General features: G+C 41.1%; 1 pseudogene; it reads left to right on the top strand.

Annotated features, from left to right (window-relative positions):
- Positions 1 to 840: 840 nt before the first annotated feature.
- On the top strand, positions 841 to 2,559 carry LOC103595033 (annotated as a pseudogene).
- The last annotated feature ends 15,601 nt before the right edge of the window (positions 2,560 to 18,160 follow it).

Below are 18,160 nucleotides of genomic sequence, written 5' to 3'. Positions count from 1 at the left end.
TACCAATTCTGTACAATCTCTTTCAGAAGATAGAAACTGAAGGAATACTTCTTAACTCATTCTGTGATGCCAGCATTATCCTAACACCAAAACCAGACAAAGAAATTATGAGAAAGAAAAATATAGACCAATATCTGTCATGAACATATATGCAAAAATCCTCAACAAAATATAAGCAGTTCAAATACAACAATATATAAAAATAATTATACAAAATGACCAAATGGGATTCATTCCAGGTATGCAAGGCTGATTCAACATTTGGTAATAAACTGAGATAATCCATCACATCAATAGGATAAAAAAGAAAAATCATATAATCATATTAATAGATGTGGATGTAGATTGCATGACCCCCCAACCTCATTGAAGCTTAAATCCCCACTGTAACTGTTGAGGGTGGGAAATACTATTGTGGTAATTGGAAGGCGGGGCCTTGAAGAGGTGATTCGATTGTAGGACCCTGCAGTAGTGAATGGACTAACAATGGTGGTCAGGGTGTGGTTTGGAGGGGTTTAAAAGGAGAGCATGTGAGAGTCTCTCCCTCTCTGCTCCACCATTTTCTGCCATGTGAGAACCCTGCATTGACGTAAAGCCACCACCAAAGAAAACCCTCACCAGATGTGTTCCCTGGACTTTGGACTTCCCAGCCTCTAAAACTGTGAGAGATAAATTTCATTTTCTTATAAATTACCCAGTTTCAGGTATTCCTGTTATAAGCAACAGAAACGGACTAATACAGTAGTATATATTTACAATGCAATACACAGCCTTAAAAAGAAAGGAACTTCTGGGGCCGGCCCAGTGGCGCACTATCCAGTGCGCCACCGGGCCGGCCCTCATGATGTAATTTTTATAGGTTGGCTCAGGCAAAAATTTTTCACATTGCACTGGCTCTACTATAGAAATATGCTTGGCAAAAAATGCAGATGAAAAGGAAATATTTAGGGTTGGCCGGTTGGCTCAGTTGGTTAGAGTGTGTTACTGATAACACCTAAGTCCAGGGTTTGATCCCTTTGCCAGCCAGCTGCAAAAAAAAGGGGGGGGGGAATATTTAATTCCCTTTGTTATGTTTGTTTAGCCTATTGATACTACTTACAGAGATGTGGATGTGCTGTTACTGCTTTCAAACTCTGCCTACTACATGGGCTACTATGGTGATGAAGTTGATAAAGTAAACCAATATCAAGGACTAAGTCTAGGAGCCCTGGACAAAATAGAAATCGGTTTGAACCCACTCTTTCTGGTAAGTCAAAGTTCTCCTGCATACTAGTGCACTATAGTTATAAAGAAGTAAGTGGCTATGTCCACACACTGAGAGCTGTAATGTATCATCCAGAAGAGGATGGAAAAGGCACTCTTCAGCACACTGCAGAGATGATGCAGGTCACCAAGCAAGCCATGGGATTGGATGTACCCATGGTTGAGAACAAACTTGAGAGGAAGAGCAGTAGACCTTATATTACTGGCTTCAGATCTCAAAACCAAGGCTCTTTGATCCAGGGAAAGAATTTTTTAAGGAACAAATTTTCATCTTTAAATCAAAAAGTGAAGCAAACCAAATTCAGTGTAAATATTGGCAACCTATGAAAACTGGGAAACTTTACAAAACCTGAAACGAAAGTTAACTTTCTAAAACCAAACTCCAAAGTAAATCTTTGGAAATCAGATAGTAGTCTTGAAACCATAGAAAACACAGAAGTGGTGGATAGCAAGGTACAGGCAGAGTCTGATGGCTACTTTTCTTCAGATGATGACTCACATCATGCTGATGAATTCCTTACAAACTCCGAGTTTGATGAAGACAGGCAGTTAGCTAATTCTCTAGAGAGCGTAGGGCTGATAGATTGTGTCTTTCCTAGTCGTGGTATTATTGTTTCAGCACCTTGATTAGGCGGTGGGTTACTCCTTCAGAGATTTACTGTTGCTCATGGAAGTGCACTTGGAAAAGGCCAGGAGTCTCTTTTGAAGAAAAGTCTTTCTTCTGACAACATACACATATTGACTGGCTCTGCCAAGCTTGTGGATATTTACTGCCACAGATTTGTGCAGGATGCACAGAACAAAATGACCCAGCTATCAGAGACCAGGTTTGTGTCTTGGCGGGCTAATTAGGAAGAAATTCAAATGATCAATCAAGTTTCTAATGAAGGAACCCAATCAGAACCAACAGAACAGACACCTTCTCGACCATCTCAATTAGATGTGTCTTTTTCTGCAACAGGACCATGGTTTTTGTCGGTTAAATTAGTGCATTCAGTTGTATCTCAAAAGACCCCCAGCACTGGTTCCAGCATGCTTGAACTTAAGACAGGGCTTTGTGTAACTCCTTCTCCTTCAGAAAATATTAGCAGCAGAGCAGTCTCTCCCCTTGCAAAGATTCAAAGTTCCATGGTCCAAGTTGCTAGTGTTACCCAAGCTGGGTTAACTGATTGGATAAACATCGCAGTGGCAATAGTTCAGAAGAGTCCTGCAGAGTCTGAAGTGGTTAATGAAGTCCAGCATAATGAACTTAAAAATACGTTTACACAATGCCAGACGCAAATAATTCAGATTTAGTTTTTAGCCACAAAGAATCCTTCCATGGCTTTTATTTAAAAATTTGAAAAGGAGTTTTCACATATTAGGCTATTTTAACTTGTACTGTCTGAATCTAAAGATCATAAATTCTAGTTATGTTTACTGGGAAGGGTTTTGAAAGGAATCTGAACCTGGGCAGATTTCTAGATTTGAGAGCCAGGAATACAGAATATTGCATCATCCTAGAGAGTGTAGACCTGAGTAGCTTATACACTACAGAGCAGTTTGCTCCTTTGAAAGTAATTCAGGAACAGGTCACTTTGGGACATAACCTGAACCATTTTTAGAGTGGGGTAGGTGGGTGGAGTATACAAAGTAGACACATAAAGGATGGAGAAAGGACATGGACACATTTAGGGGATTAGGGTTTTTTCATAATTTTTTTTCTCAGTTCATCCCTGTGTATTATCTCTACAAGGTAAATTATACATTAGTTTTTAGTGACTTTGAAGTATTACTAGTATGGAGAAGCATTTTAATATAGAAAAACTATTTGTTTTTATGGCTTAACCATTCCCTATGAAGAGTTTATTGAGGGTTACCGACACTGCAGTCAAGAAATGTATTCTCATTTGATCCCATTTTCCCCATATTCTATTTGAACAAATTTAAAATACTCTGCCACCTATACACTCCAAAATCTAGTAGTATTAGACTTATCAGTCATAAAGTAAAACTGATACATAAGATGTGAATACTAGAGCCTATTAAATTACATTTGGCTCTGTTTTCAGGAATGTAAGAATATACACATATTGGCTACTAGAAATTCTAGAAGGAAGTCTTCAAGTTTTAATATTTTCCATCTTGCATAGACTATCACAATGATTGAAAATTTAGTCTGAAGCACAGTTGTGCGAAAACTAGTTTTATGACTATCTCACTGACCAAATAGAACCAGGGCCTGCTCTGTAACCCACGCAATAAGAAAGCTGTCCCCTTCCTGCTTCCTCATTCTCTCACCCTATCCCGCACCCCTTTCTTCTCTCCCCCTCCACCCCAACCACTCTGCAACAACATCTTAGAATGTAAAAAAAAGAAAGGAGGGCTGGCCCGTGGCTCACTTGGGAGAGTGTGGTGCTGATAACACCAAGGCCACAGGTTCAGATCCCCATATAGGGATGGCCGGTTAGTTCACTTGGGAGAACGTGGTACTGACATCACCAAGTCAAGGGTTAAGATCCCCTAACTGGTCATCTTTAAAAAAAAAGTAAATGAATATTTTAAAAAATTAAAAAAAGAAAATTGCATGATGTGTTCCAACAAGTACCAGTTTGTCTGACATCTTTAACACCTTACTCTGTTGAAATGATCCTCAGCTGAACATTATTTCTGTTGTAACTTTGATAAACATTCCACTTTTGTTATTTATCAGTAGCATCTTTTTTTTTTGAAGTATCAAATCTTTTTTTTTTTTTTTCTTTTCCTTTTTGTCTTTTTTCGTGACCAGCAACGGATCGCAACCCTCAGTGTCGCGCCCGCACCTCACTCAGTCAGTGAGCAGCCGGTCTGTATGTGGGATCCGAACCCTTGGCGGGAGCACAGCCACGCTCCCAAGTGGCGCACTGTAGCAGTGCACCACCGGGCCGGCCCTGAAGTATCAAATCTTGAGACTATTAAATAAAGTATCATTGTAATTCAAAGTGAAAAAAAAAGAGGTAGAGACTTCAGCACTTCTCTCTTAATAATAAATAAAACTAGTAGACAGAAAACCAGCAAACAATAGAAGAACTGAATACCACCATCAACCAACTGGATCCAATTGACATTTAGAGAATGTCCCATCCAACAGTAGCAGAATACATATTTTTCAAGTGTATATGGAATATTAACCAATATAGACTATATCTTGAGTCATAAAAGTCACAAAACAAACTTTAACAAATTTAAAATAATTGAAATTATATAAAGTACATTCTTTGACCATAATGGAATTAAACTAGAAATCAGTAACAGAAATATAAAAGGAAACTCTCCAGACACTTAAAATTAAACAACCCACTTCTAAATAACCATGGGTCAAAGAGGAAATTTTTTTCCCCAAAACTTCTTGATATGTACAGATTCTAGTCCTTTGTCATTGTGCATATTACTGTATGATAGTAATAAAGTTCATATGCACATCACACATATATTCTAGTCTGTGACTCATCTTGACACTCTCTTAATGGTGCCTTATGAACAGAGGTTCTTAATTTTAATGTAGTCTAATTCATCACTTTTTCTTTCTGATTATTGGCTTTTTGTGTCCTTGCTTAAGAAATCTTTGTTTATCCCAGGCTGGCCAGTTAGCTCAGTTGGCTAGGGTGTAGTGTTGATAACACCAAGGTCAAGGGTTCAGATCCCCATACTGGCCAGCCACCAGATAAATAAATAAATAAATAAATAAATGAAATTAAACTAAAAGCAACCTTGGGAGGGGGAGGGAGGGTAAGGGAGGAATTAGTAAAGGGCCACAAAAAATGATTACACTGTCCAATGTTGATTTTAATTATCCTGATTTGATCATCACACATTGTACATAGGTACTGATATTTGCCAGAGACCAGCTCCAGTCGAGTTTGCGGGTCCTTGAAAGAGGGATGAGGAAGCTGGCAAAAATAAAAAACACAGACAGAGACCTCAATGCATCAGTATGCATGTTCTCTCTCTGTGGGCTGTCAGCGTGTTGCAGCTGGAGCACAGTAGAGCATGAGACAATGCCTTTTATTTAGTTTTTTCTCTGCAGGGGTTTTTTGGCTACTATTTTTTATTACATCAGCAAGCTTAATAATTTAAAAAGGACAGGGGAAGCCAGTTTTTTTCCTTCGTTAGTACATCTCAGGTGATAAGCTCATGCTTCCTCCTTTTGGTATCAGGTTATCAGATTGGGACCATGTTCTCATTGTCCTGAAGTTAACCTGTGACCTTTTCCGGTTGGCAAGCTGTGGTTAATATCTACCCTATTAACAGGGTGGGACTATTGCAGTTGCAAAGTGATAGACAGTACTATCATATGACCTATGTCTATTGCTAAATGTAAGTACAAATTTGCTAAAAGGAACAATGTTAACATTTAAATTCTAATGGGGGTGTATTGATTTTATGTTCTAATAGAATGAACCTACCATTCATATGGAAAAAGAACAGTGGATATTTGAGCAGCATTATCATGCACATCTTGAGGTTATGCATTCGCTGTGGCCCTATAATCTTGATCTAAATGTTAAAGTGTCCTTGTGCACAGCACCATCCCTCACAAAACCAGTTACATTTGCCTCTTAGGTCTAATTTTGCAGGTTTAATAATTTTACAGCATATATTTTTATCCCAATATCTAATTCTTAATGATTTATTTAAAACTGGATACCACCAAGTAAAGGGGGTTCTACAGTTTCGTTCCCATATACTTAATTTGTCCCAATCATATAATTTCTCATTAATGCCAACCATTCTCTTGCCATTAATATAACCTCCAGTAAATGATGTTTGCCAACTTACATTAGGCTGCAGCTCATATTTAGTCATGAGCGGTGCTTTTGGAACATATGTTGGTGTGGTCAATTTATCACAAGGGGATAATTTTAAATTGTCCAATTTACTCAGATCCTCTGTGGGAATGTTTAGTTCAATGACTGCATAATTATTTGTGTTATTTTTATAATCTTTTTGGAATTCAGAGAACTGCCACGCTAACCAAAATATCGAAAGAGAGGGCAAAAGCCACAAAGCTGAGGCAGGCAGCCTTTCTGGTTGCAGCAAGTGCTCGTAGCCGTGACCTTGCAAGCAGCTCTCCCTCCAGCGGCCCTGCCAACTCGGAGAGGGCAGCCCAAGCTGGCTCCTTTAGGATACTGCCATGGCGTGGACCACGCCAGATATTCAACTCTGTACCCCACAGATATGTACAACTAAATATGTTACAATAAAAAAAAAATGAAATAAAAGCAACCTTAATGTCCATCAGTAGGGAATTGGCACAATGAAGTATGAATACATCCAGTTAATGAAATATAATGTTAAAAAGAGTAAGAGTAGATTTTTATGTCATAAGAAATAATCTCTAAGATATTTTAAGCGGCAAAACAAGGTTCAGCACAATGGGCAAAATGTGCTACCATGTATTCATATAGAGAAAAAAAGGGATATATATTATTTATATATACTTATATATATGCATAGAATATATCTGGACTATTTCAAGAAGCCTGTGAGGACAGAGTCTGGAGGCCAGAAGGCCAAAAGTGGGAGAGAATTTTTGTACCCTTGTGAAGCTCCTGAAAAGAAATTTTTAACAATGTCCAGGTAGTACTTTTTCCAAAACAAAAGGCAAACAAAAAAAACACACATACACTTTAACCCAGAAATCCTATATTTAGGACTCTTTCCAATAGAAATAAAAGCAAGGGCTGACAGGTTAGTTCATGGTTAGAGTGTGGTGCTGATAACACCAAGGTCAAGGGTTTGGATCCTTGTACTGGCCAGCCACCAAAATAAATAAATAAATAAATAAAAACACACATATATAGGATATGAAGATATTTATTGCATAATTATTTATAATGAAAAAATTATAAATAATATACTTTTATCAATGGGACATACTATAGCTTTCGATCTACTGACTTAGAGAAATGCTCCTGATGTAATAAGAAAAGCAAAATGTAATATGAATAGGATGACTTCATTTTTGTAAAAGAATATCAAGCGAAAAAGTGTATATATGTATATCTAGAAGAGTGTAAAGATAGATGTGAAAAGATATACATCAGACTTTAACATTGGATACATCTGGAAGGTAGGAATAGAGGAAGAGTAGAAAAAAGATAATTACTTTTTCTTCAAATATTTTTGTAATTAACATTGCAACACAACATTTAAAGAGTAAATAGGAGGTAAGGAAGCAGAGCTAGAACAAAGACAATTTTTCAAGGAGTTTTGCTATAAAGCAAACCAGAACAAAGAGACAGAATCTAGAGTGATATGAAGCCAAGGGGGGGTGTTTCTGTTGTTTTTAATATGGGAGATGTTAATGCAGTTATATACAAACTAATGTGAACAATCCAGTCCAGAAGGAGAATGCAGATGGGTTTTTAGCAGAGAAAAGTAGTATATGTTACAAGAGGGTGTAACACCTGTTTGAGGTGGCTGATCATGAATTTAAAGTGATAATACCTGCCCTGTGGGATGACTTTACCCACTAGTGCACAGCCACTTGGCTATGGGACCAGATACAAAGGGGTTACAGGGGTTGAGGTTTTTGCTGTCTAGATGGAATGAAGATAATGGGGACTGAGGTATTTAGGGTACTGGTAAGAATATTACAGGCATGATGGGCAACAAGCTACATAAGGAGATGGAAAAGAGAAGGCAAAGGAGTCAATGGACTAGAAGTTCCTCATAAGGTCAGAGAAAAAAAAAAAAAAGTAGCAGTTACCAATCCCCAAGAACATAAGCCTCAGATTCCCTGGGATTTGGGGAGGGATAATTTTGGAGAGGTGATCAACTTGTATGAGTATTTAGACAGATTTGGGATGCATCCTAGACCTGCTTATTAGCTTTGCGACCTTGGGCAAATTATTTGCTCTGAGCCAATTTCCTTATTTATAAATGATTATAAAAACATTTATCTCATAGGGTTTTTCAGAGGATTAAGAGCGATAATTGATGGAAAAAGCCAAAGATGGTGCTAGAACATAAATCATGCTCTTTTTCTTGCTAGAGGTAAAACTTTAGTATTTATTTGGGGTCAGTTCAGGTTCCAAACTTAAAGCTTCTTTTACTAACTACAGTCATATGTCACTTAACAAAGGGGATACTGAGAAATGTGTCATTAGGTGATTTTGTCATTCCGCGGTGACATTATGAAAGGCAACAGCAATGAATTTTCCTATTATCTAAACTAACCAATAGTTGCACGAATTCCAAGCCCTCTAATTATCTTACTAAGTCTCTATGTGCCTCATTTTCCACACCTGTTAAATGGGGATTAGAATAATACCACCCCCACAAATTATGAAAATTAAATTACAGGTAGGGGTTGTGCCTGGCACTCAGCAAGTACTCAGTGGCTGTTAGCTAACTGTTATTAACTATTATTTGTCATGCAGATGGGTGGAAATCATTTAAAAATTCAAGAATTCTAAAGTAGACAACAACCTTTTCACTTGGGGTCACACCTAATGTGCCAAATTCTTGGCTTTCTATCTTAAAGGTCTAAGCTAACTTTGGGAGGGTCACCCCACGGATAAGCTAGGCACGCCACATATTTTGCAATGGGCTTGTTTACATTACCACCACCACAAACACTTGAGTAATGCATTGTGCTACAATGTTAAAATGGTCAGGACATCACTAAGTGACAGGACTTTTTCAGCTCCATTATCATCTCATGAGATGACTGTCCTTTATGCAGTCCATCTTTGACCAAAACATTGTTATGTGGCGCAAGACTGTATATGGAGCTTTTTGATCTCTGAAATGTTTGTTACCCAGTCACATGAATGTGACTAAAAGACATAATAATGTGATTCAATGAATATGACATGATGTGATAAATATGATGTGAATGTTTTGAAAGGAAAGCCATGAACACGACATTTCCTTATGTCTTAGAACCAATCTTCTGACCCAGTGAAATATTTAGTGGAGCAGGAAGTGGAAATTAGAATTTAAAAATACTGAGGATAATGCTCTACTTCTTAGGTTGGGTGGTAGGTACACTTGTGTTTATTTATTATGTTTATCAATATTCTTTAAACTACTTATTATCTTTGGTATATTTTGTTTCACAATAAAATTTTTAAATTGAAGAACCACCTTTCAGTCTCAAGTATTTTCTCCTAAGAACTGAGCGTTCTGATTGCATCAAAGAATCAGTAAACTTTTAAAAATAAAAGGCCCCTTACTAAAATCACTTAAAAAGTAGTACTCCATTGTATACCACATTTTTTTTCATTCATGCATTTATGGGCATTTAGATTATTTCCACCATTTGGTGATTATGAATAGGGGTGCAAGTTTTTGCTTAAAACATTTAAAAAAAAATTCTTTGGGGCATATACTTAAGACTGGAATTGCTGGTGCATATCGTAATTGCATCTTTAACTTGTTGAGGAACCTCAAACTGTTTTCCACAGTAGAAACACCATTTTACATTCCTTCCACCAATGTATAAGGTTCCAATTTCTCCACATCCTTACCAACACTTTTTTTTTTTTTTTTTTTTTTGGCAGCTGGCCAGTAAGGGGATCTAACCAACTAAGCTAATTGGCCAGCCCCACTAACATTTTTTTTTTTTAAGTGATCGTCTATCGGGTGTGAAGTGATAGCTCATTGCGGTTGTGATTTGCATTTGTCTAATGATTAATGATGTTGATCACCTTTTCATGTGTTTGTTGGCCATTTGTATGCCTTCTCCGAAATGTTTATTCAAGTCCCATGTCCATTTTCTAATTGGGTTTGTCCTTTTGTGGTTGAGTTGTAAGAGTTTTTTACACACTGTGGCTACTACACTGTCTTAGTCTATTTGGCTATTATAACAAAATACCATAGACTGGGTGGTTATCTTATTTCTCACAATTCTGGAGGCTGGGAAGCCCAAGATCAAGGTGCTGGCAAATTCTGTGTCTGGTGAGGGCCCACTTCCTCATAGACGGCCATCTTCTCGCTCTAACCTCACATGGCAGAAGGGGCAGAGTGGTCTCTCTTGGGCCTCTTTTATAAAGGCACTCACCCCATTCACGAGGACTCCTTCCCCATGACCCAATTACCTCCCAAAGGCCCCATTTCCTAATATCATCACCTTGTGGGTGAGGATTTCAACACAGAAATTTTGGGGCAACATAAACATTCAGACCATAGCTTAGAACCTATTCAGATACACAATTTGTAAATATTTTCTCCCATTCTGTGGGTTTTTTCTCTCTCGACAGTATACTTTGACACATAAGTTTTTAAAATTTTGATGAAGTCTAATTTTTTTTTTTTCATTGTGCTTTTGCTGTCATATCTAGAATCCATTACTCAAATCTAAGGTCATGAAGATTTACCCTTTTTTTTTTTTTTTCCATTTTCTTCTAAGAGTTTTATAGTTTTAGTTCTTACATTTAGGTCTTTAATCCATCCTAATTTTTGTGTATGGCAAGGTAAGGATCCAACTTCATTATTGTGCAGGTAGATATCCCATTATTGCAGCACCATTTGTTGAAGAAGCTGTTCTTATCCCAATGAGTGGTCTTGTTACCACTGTCAATAATCAATTGCCCATAAGACTCTCAATTCTATTCCATGGATCTACATACCTATCTTTATGCCAATATAACAGTCTTGATTACTATAGCTTTGCAGTAAATTTTGAAATAGGAAGGTTTGTTTTCAAGAACAAAGCTGAAGGCTTTTTGGGTATTTGCCCTTGCAATTCCTTATGAATATTAAAATCAGTTCTCCATTTCTGCAAAAAAGGCTGTTGGGATTTTGATAGGGATTATGCTGAATCTGTAGACAGCTTGTGGGGGGGTACTGACATCATAAAAATATTAAGTGAGGGCTGGCTGATTAGCTCAGTTGGTTAGAACATGGTGTTATAACACCAAGGTCAAGGGTTTGGATCCCCATACCAACCAGCCACCTCCCCCAACAACAACAACAAAAAAACAAGAAACAAACAAAAAAAGTTACGTGAAAATGACTTAATTTTAACATCAAAATTATGAGCGTCAGTATTGATCTTTATTAGGGATTAAATTGTTTTGCAGTTGAGGCCGATACCTCTACTTGGAATCTCCCTTAAACTCATCTAGGAAATCACAGCTACATCACACAAAAGGCAGCAATGGTAGACAGGACACTGAGAGAAATGCAGCAAGACCTAGAGTATCTTCTGTATACTTAGACATAGAAAATAGTTATTTTCCCTCCTAATTTCAACTATTTTGGCAGTTTAAGAAATGGGATTATACAACAATAAGTAAAAGTTAGTATGACCAAACAATTCCTTGTTTAATCTGCCCTCTCCCAACCCCTGTCAAAATAAATGAGAGGGAGCTGGACAGGTTTTGGCTTTGTGATTTATAACCAAACCACAGACCTGGAACAAGGGCCTTCCACTTCTTCCTCAGAACTGCTTAAACATTAACTCAGAGGAAGATGCCAAGTTTTCAAAAAGGAAATATCCCAGGATGGCAAGGAAGTAATAATCATAACGTATTGCACTTTTGCCTTTTCCTCTGGATCCCAAAGTATCAACTCCTATGGACTAGGAAAACAGAGCCCCTACTTGTAGTTACACCCTAAATTTTTCCCTGCACTTCTGCATTTCATTCTCTTTTTAATAAACCTGTAAGGTTTATCAAACACAAGGACAAATCTCACTTTTTAATATCTGTAATGTTCCTTCACCTGTCTGGTTTGAATGTATTCACAGTGCCATGGGTTTCTGCCTCAAATGCTGGCAGGAAACATACAGTAATTATTTCATTGACATAATATGGACCTAGGAACACTGTTTCTGAACACCGACCTTCAGCTTAGTCACATTAAGTGACTTCTGCCTAGTTCCAGTGGAAGAGTGTGAACCCCTGAGCTCCTGCTAGAGATAAGTCACAATAGGGTCCAGGACAAGGGGGCTTCCATTGTTCACTCTGAGCCAAAGAGGCTGCCCCAGTGATGGATAACTTTGTTCCTTGAAGGGAGGAATTATGTCTAACTCCAAATCCCAATTGCCCCTCACCCAGTATTCAACATATATATTTAACACACAAGATTTGCTCAGTAGGTGTTAGTTAAATGCAATGGTTTTTAATCTAGAGGCCATTAGAATCATCTGTGAAACTTTCTAAAGACAGTTTGGAAACTCTCCTCTAAGAGTTATTCAATAGGCCTAAGGTTAGTATCCAAGCAGCTCCTTTCTCTAAATCACACTTCGACTAACTCATATTACTTAAATAAATAATATAGGGCCAGCCCGGTGGCGCACTGGATAGTGCGCCGCTTGGGAAGTGCGGCAGCGCTCCCGCCCAAGGGTTTGGATCCCACATACAGACCGGTTCCCGCTCACTGGCTGAGCGAGGTGCGGGAGCAACACCGAGGGTTGCGATCTCGTTGCCGGTCCCGGTCCGGTACGGGGGCGACACTGAGGGTTGCGATCCGTTGCCGGACACGGAAAAAGACAAAAAAAAAAATAAAATTAAATTAAATAAATAAATAATATAGCCAGATTTTGGGTTGAGGGAAGGGAGGGAGAAAGGGTTTTCTACACTGGGCCTCTAAGACATTTAAATCCTAAACAGGATTCAGGCACTTCATTTTCAATCTGGCAAAAAATAATCTCCACCTTTACAACTGTCCTTCATATTATCCTAGCCATGTCTGTGTGTATTAGTCATTTAAAATTTTTTTCTGTATCTCATGATATTTTGACTTCTTAAAAATCTTTCCAGGGGCCGGCCCGGTGGCGCACTGCTACAGTGCACCGCTTGGGAGTGTGGTGGCGCTCCCGCCGAGGGTTCGGATCCCACATACAGACCGGTTCCCGCTCACTAGCTGAGTGAGGTGTGGGAGCAACACCGAGGGTTGCGATCCGTTCTCGGACACGAGAAAAAAAAAAAAAAATCTTCCCAGAGCTAGCTATTACTGAAGATAGTAAATAACTTACTTGGGAGCCTGCCTCTCATAGGCAAGCCAACCACCCCCTGTATCTAACTCTCAGACACCAAACCAATATTCCCCTGTCCTAAACCACCCCATGGCCAGGTGCCCGGGAACTAGAGAACACAATAGTCCAAAGTCCACTGGAATTATTTAAACTGGCCAATCCTAAACTGTTTACTCTGTCCTGACTTGCCTTTTCTGTGGAAACCCTATAAAGGCTCTGGCCTAGGCTTTCCTCTTACTCCTACTTCTTCCTCCTTACCAAAAGCTGATGCTTCCCCTGTGGTCCTACATGGTGTGGCATGCCCCCTTTTCTTGGGAAATCTAAGTAACAAATTCTGCTTTCAATGGCATTGGCCTCTCTATGTCATCAGTCTCCTCTATAAATTAAAATCCCAAGGGTACAAATAGACACTCTGTCCCACCCAGGTCTGGCTGTCCAGGGCTACCTCAGTATGCTGCTCCTCACACCAGCACTCCAGGTGCTTTGATTCTCCAACCATGGCTAAATTTGCCCCAGCTGTGGCTGGACCTGCAGTTTTGAAGAATACAAGCCGGAAGCCTTGGTGGCGTCCACATGGTGTTAGGTCTGCAGGCTTGCAAAATGCCAGAGCTGTGGAGGCTTGGGAGCCTCCACCCTGATTTCAAAGGATGTATGGAAAAGTCTGGGGGCCCAGGAAGAGATCTGTCACAGGGGCAGATTCACCGCATACAGCCTTCACTAGAGCAATACTGAGCGGAAATGTGGTGTTGGAGTTGCAGCAGAGAAATCCCACCAGAGCCATGCCTAGTGGAGCCATAGGAGTGGGACCACCATAGAGACCCCAGATCTGTGGAGCTACCAGAGGGGAACACCACCTTGGGAGAGCTCATGTGTGGCCTGAGACCAGGAAAGCCATAGGAGTGGAGCTGCCCAAGGACTTGAGGACCCAAACCCTACACCAGCATGCAGAGGACATCAATCACAGAGTCAAGGTACATGATTCATTCACCAGCTGTAAGATTTGATGCCTGCCCTGCTGCGTTCCGGACTTGTTTAGGACATGTTACACCTTTCTTTTGGCCCATTTTTCCTTCTGAATGGGAATATGTACCCTATGCTTGCCCCACCACTGTATCTTGGAAGTAGATAACTTCTTTTGATTTCACAGATGGGACTTTGAGGCGTTGGACTTTTGAGTTGGAACAAGACTTTGGGAATGGAATGAACTTATTTGTATGTGAAAAGGACACGAATTTGGGGGAGCCAGTGGTGGAATGCCTTCGGTTGAATATCCCCCCAAAACTTAATCCCTACTGTAACCATTGAGGGTGGAAAATCCTACTATGGTAATTCCAAGGTGGGGCCTTGAAGAAGTGATTAGACTCTCAGGATAATGCCTAGTGAAAGATGGTCATGGGTGTGGTATGGAGGGCTTTTAGAGGAGAGTGAATGAGGAGGTTTGGCTCTTTTTACTCTGCCATTTTGCAACGTGATACCCTGCCATCACTGTTGACACCACCAAGGTCTTCACCAAATGTGTTCCCTGAAGTTTGGACTTCCTAGCCTCTGAAACTGTAAGCAATAAGTTTCATTTTCTTATAAATTACCCAGTTGCAGGTATTTTGTTATAAGCAACAGAAATGTACTAATACACAAACTAACTTAGGTTTCCAAAGAGAAAGTTAACACCTTCTAACTCCTTCATACACACAAAAACCTCTTGGAAGTCCTATTTGCATTTGAAACTCAACATTCAGAACAAAATGGAGTTTTACCCAGCAACTCCACTCAAAGAACACAAAAACTTATACATGCATGCTCATAACAGCATCGTTTATAATAGCCAAAGAGTGGAAATACCTACAAGCCCATCAACTGATTAATGGATAAACAAAACAAGGTAATATTATTCAGCCACGAAAAGGAATGAAGTACTGATTCATGCTATAGCATGGATAAACCTTAAAAACATGCTTAGCAAAAGCAGGAAAGAAAACGCCACATATGTATGATTCCATTTACATAAAATGTTTGGAATAGGCAAACCCATAGAAACAGAAAGATTAGTGAATGTCAGGAGGTGGGGTGGGAGAACGACTGCCAATGGGTACAGTGGTTTCTTTTTGGGATTATAAAATGTTCTGGAATTAGACATGATGATGACTACAGAGTCTTGTGAATGCACTAAAAACCACTGAATTGTACACTTTAAAAGCATGAGTCTTATATGTGAATTGTACCTTAAAAAAAAAAAGACTAAGTGTATTATCTTCCCTCCAAATCTATTCCTCACACTCTCCTGTGTCCATTATTTCAGTGATGGGGACCACATTCTACTCAGCTGCTCAGACCAGAAACCTACACATCATAACAAACGATTGGGCCATGACAATTCTAACATCTTAACATTCTCTGTCCTCCACCTCCCAGTTCGGGTCACACTCATTTCTCACCTAGATTATAGCAGCCTCCTAACGGGTCTCCCGACCTCCAATCCTGCCTCCATTTGCACACTGCAATCAAAACTGTCTTTGAAAACAAAATCTTCAGTGGCTCCCCGTGACCCCGGCTGGAAGCTCAAACCCTTACTACGATTTATAAAGTCCCTCAAATTTCAGCCCGTGGCGAACCTCTCCAGCCTCACTTTCCCCTCCAGCCCTTGATCCCTTTGCAGCAGCCAGGCTGAGGAGCTTTGGTGCCACCTCCAGGGATACGCACGCAGATACCGCTGTCCCACCACCAGGCCTCCACTTTCATGCCATCCCCTCCGGGAAGGAAGCCCCCATCCCCACCCTATCGCGCCCCGGCCCCGTCAGGCCGCATTTGGAGCCTCTCCAAGTCCCCTCACTCTCAGGCAGGGGCGCTCCGAACGGGTCGCCACTGTACCGTGAGTGAACTATGGTGGAGCAAAACTTTCTCTTAAAACGGCCACAGTGCCCCAAATTCACCCCGACTCCCCCTCAACTCTCAACAGACTTGACGCGGATGCAGGATGCTACCGCGCAGCCCGTCAGGCGCCGCTTCCGCGGCGCCCCGCCTCGCGCCATCCGGAAACACTGTCCGCCGCGTGCCCGCGCCAGGGACCGCGGAGGAAGATGGGAAGCGAACCCCGGAACCGCTCTGCGCCTGCGCCTGCGCACACGCATTTCTCCGCGGGGGCGCCGGGCGGCGCATGCGCAGGCGCGTGGCTTTCCGTTGAGAAGGTGCCGCGGCGGCACCGGAGGTAGGAGGAGCCGGGCTCTGGGGCTGGGAGTCTGAACCCGGGAGGAGGAGGTCCTGTCATCTCGGGCCGTTCTCGCTCTCCTGAAGGAGAAGAACCTTTCTCGCCCGCCTCGCTCGCTGCCCCCCTGGTCTCGGCAGGCCCGCAGCCGCGGCGGAGGGGCAGGGGTGGAAAAGGGCCGGGGCCCGCCTGGAGGGAGGTGGGGTGGATCCGGATACCTACGGTGGTCACGGCCAGGGGGCCAGTCCAGCGATCGGGATCCTCCGTCTGGCTTTAGAGTCCTTGGCAGCCCTTCCCCAGGTGGATCCATCAGCTCACTCTCTGCAGGTCGCCGGGTTGGGGGCGGGAGGGTCCGCCCTGCCACATCCATTCATTCATTCCGCGCCCGCTGTGAGCCGGGCGCCGGGGTGGGTACCAGGTGAGGAGGCACAAGTCCCCTACCCTCTGGAAACTTCAGCCTTGTAGAATCCTTTATGTCATTCAGCACATATTGACTGAGCACCTATAGGAGATGGACTGTTGAATCAACAGAGACACGAAGACTCAACACCATTGTGGAGGATGGAATTTTCTCTAGCCGCTTCCCACATCCGACAGGATAAAATTCAGTTTACTTAGCCTGACGTTCCAGGCCCTGGTGAACTGATCTCTGCCTCTCCCTGCAGGCTTCTCTCCTACCACTTTCTCATCACTCCGATTATACCAAACTCTTTGCAGTTCATGAATTCAGTAAATAGTTGTCTAGCACTTAATTACAGGTCAGGCACTGGATCAGCCAAAGAGAATATAAAGTAAAATAGATGAACCTGTGCCCTCCTGAAGTGTTGAGCTTAGTGGGGGACAGATATTAAGTCAATGAATAATAATATAAGAGCCCGTACTCTGGAACAGCACCGCCTGGGTGTGATCCCAGCTCTGCCACTTCAAAAGCTGTGTGGACTTGAGCCAGTTCTTCATTCTGCTTGTGCCTGGTTCCTTGCTGTAAAGGAAGGATGACAATAGATTCCACTTTCTAGGACTATTGGAAGGATTAAATGAATTGAAGACTTGAAAAACGTTGGAATAGTGCTTGGCACACAGTAAGCTTCATTAAATGTTATCTATTCCATGTGACTATAACCTGTGATAAGTGCCATTGTGAAAACTATGATGATGGAGAATAATGGGGGGTGGAGAGTGTCCACTTAAAGGATTAGGGGAAGTTCCTCTAAAGAGGAAGATGAGAATGAGCCAGTCATACAAAATAGATTCTAGGTAGGTGTATCTGCCCAGCTCTGGAAAACTAAATGATTAGCCAGATTACTTGGACAGTAGAGATTGAATTATTGTATTTTAAATGAAGAACTTCTGCCATTGGATCATTCAGTTTTGATTTTTGAACCACACTAAGGTGTGTGCCAAAGTAAATAATCATGCTCATAAGGCCCAACCCTTACATATAGGCAGTGTTCTAGTTGTCTGGGTTTGGAGAGCTCTTGTTGGGCTGACAGGATAGAGAAAATTGGTCTTTTCTCTCCTCCTGAGTGTTCAGGGGCATATACTTTCTTTTTCTTTCTCTCAGGCTGCATTGTTTGCTAATAGAGCCTCTAATAGCTGGGGGCCTTAGGACAGTGTAGGAGATAGTTTTCCTAGATTTGAGGATCATCTTGTTTCTGTGGTGACTGCTCTTCATGGGGTTTGTTCCCCAAATTTTAGTAAAAACAACACTCTCCCAAGATGCACATGTATTTTTCTGCCTGTGGAAGAATATG

Source organism: Galeopterus variegatus, unplaced genomic scaffold (assembly GCF_000696425.1).
Source record: "Galeopterus variegatus unplaced genomic scaffold, G_variegatus-3.0.2 Scaffold1664, whole genome shotgun sequence".
Classification (NCBI taxonomy): Eukaryota; Metazoa; Chordata; class Mammalia; order Dermoptera; family Cynocephalidae; genus Galeopterus; species Galeopterus variegatus.
Note: the sequence above shows the minus strand (reverse complement) of the source record. Positions and strands in the feature narration are given on the sequence as shown.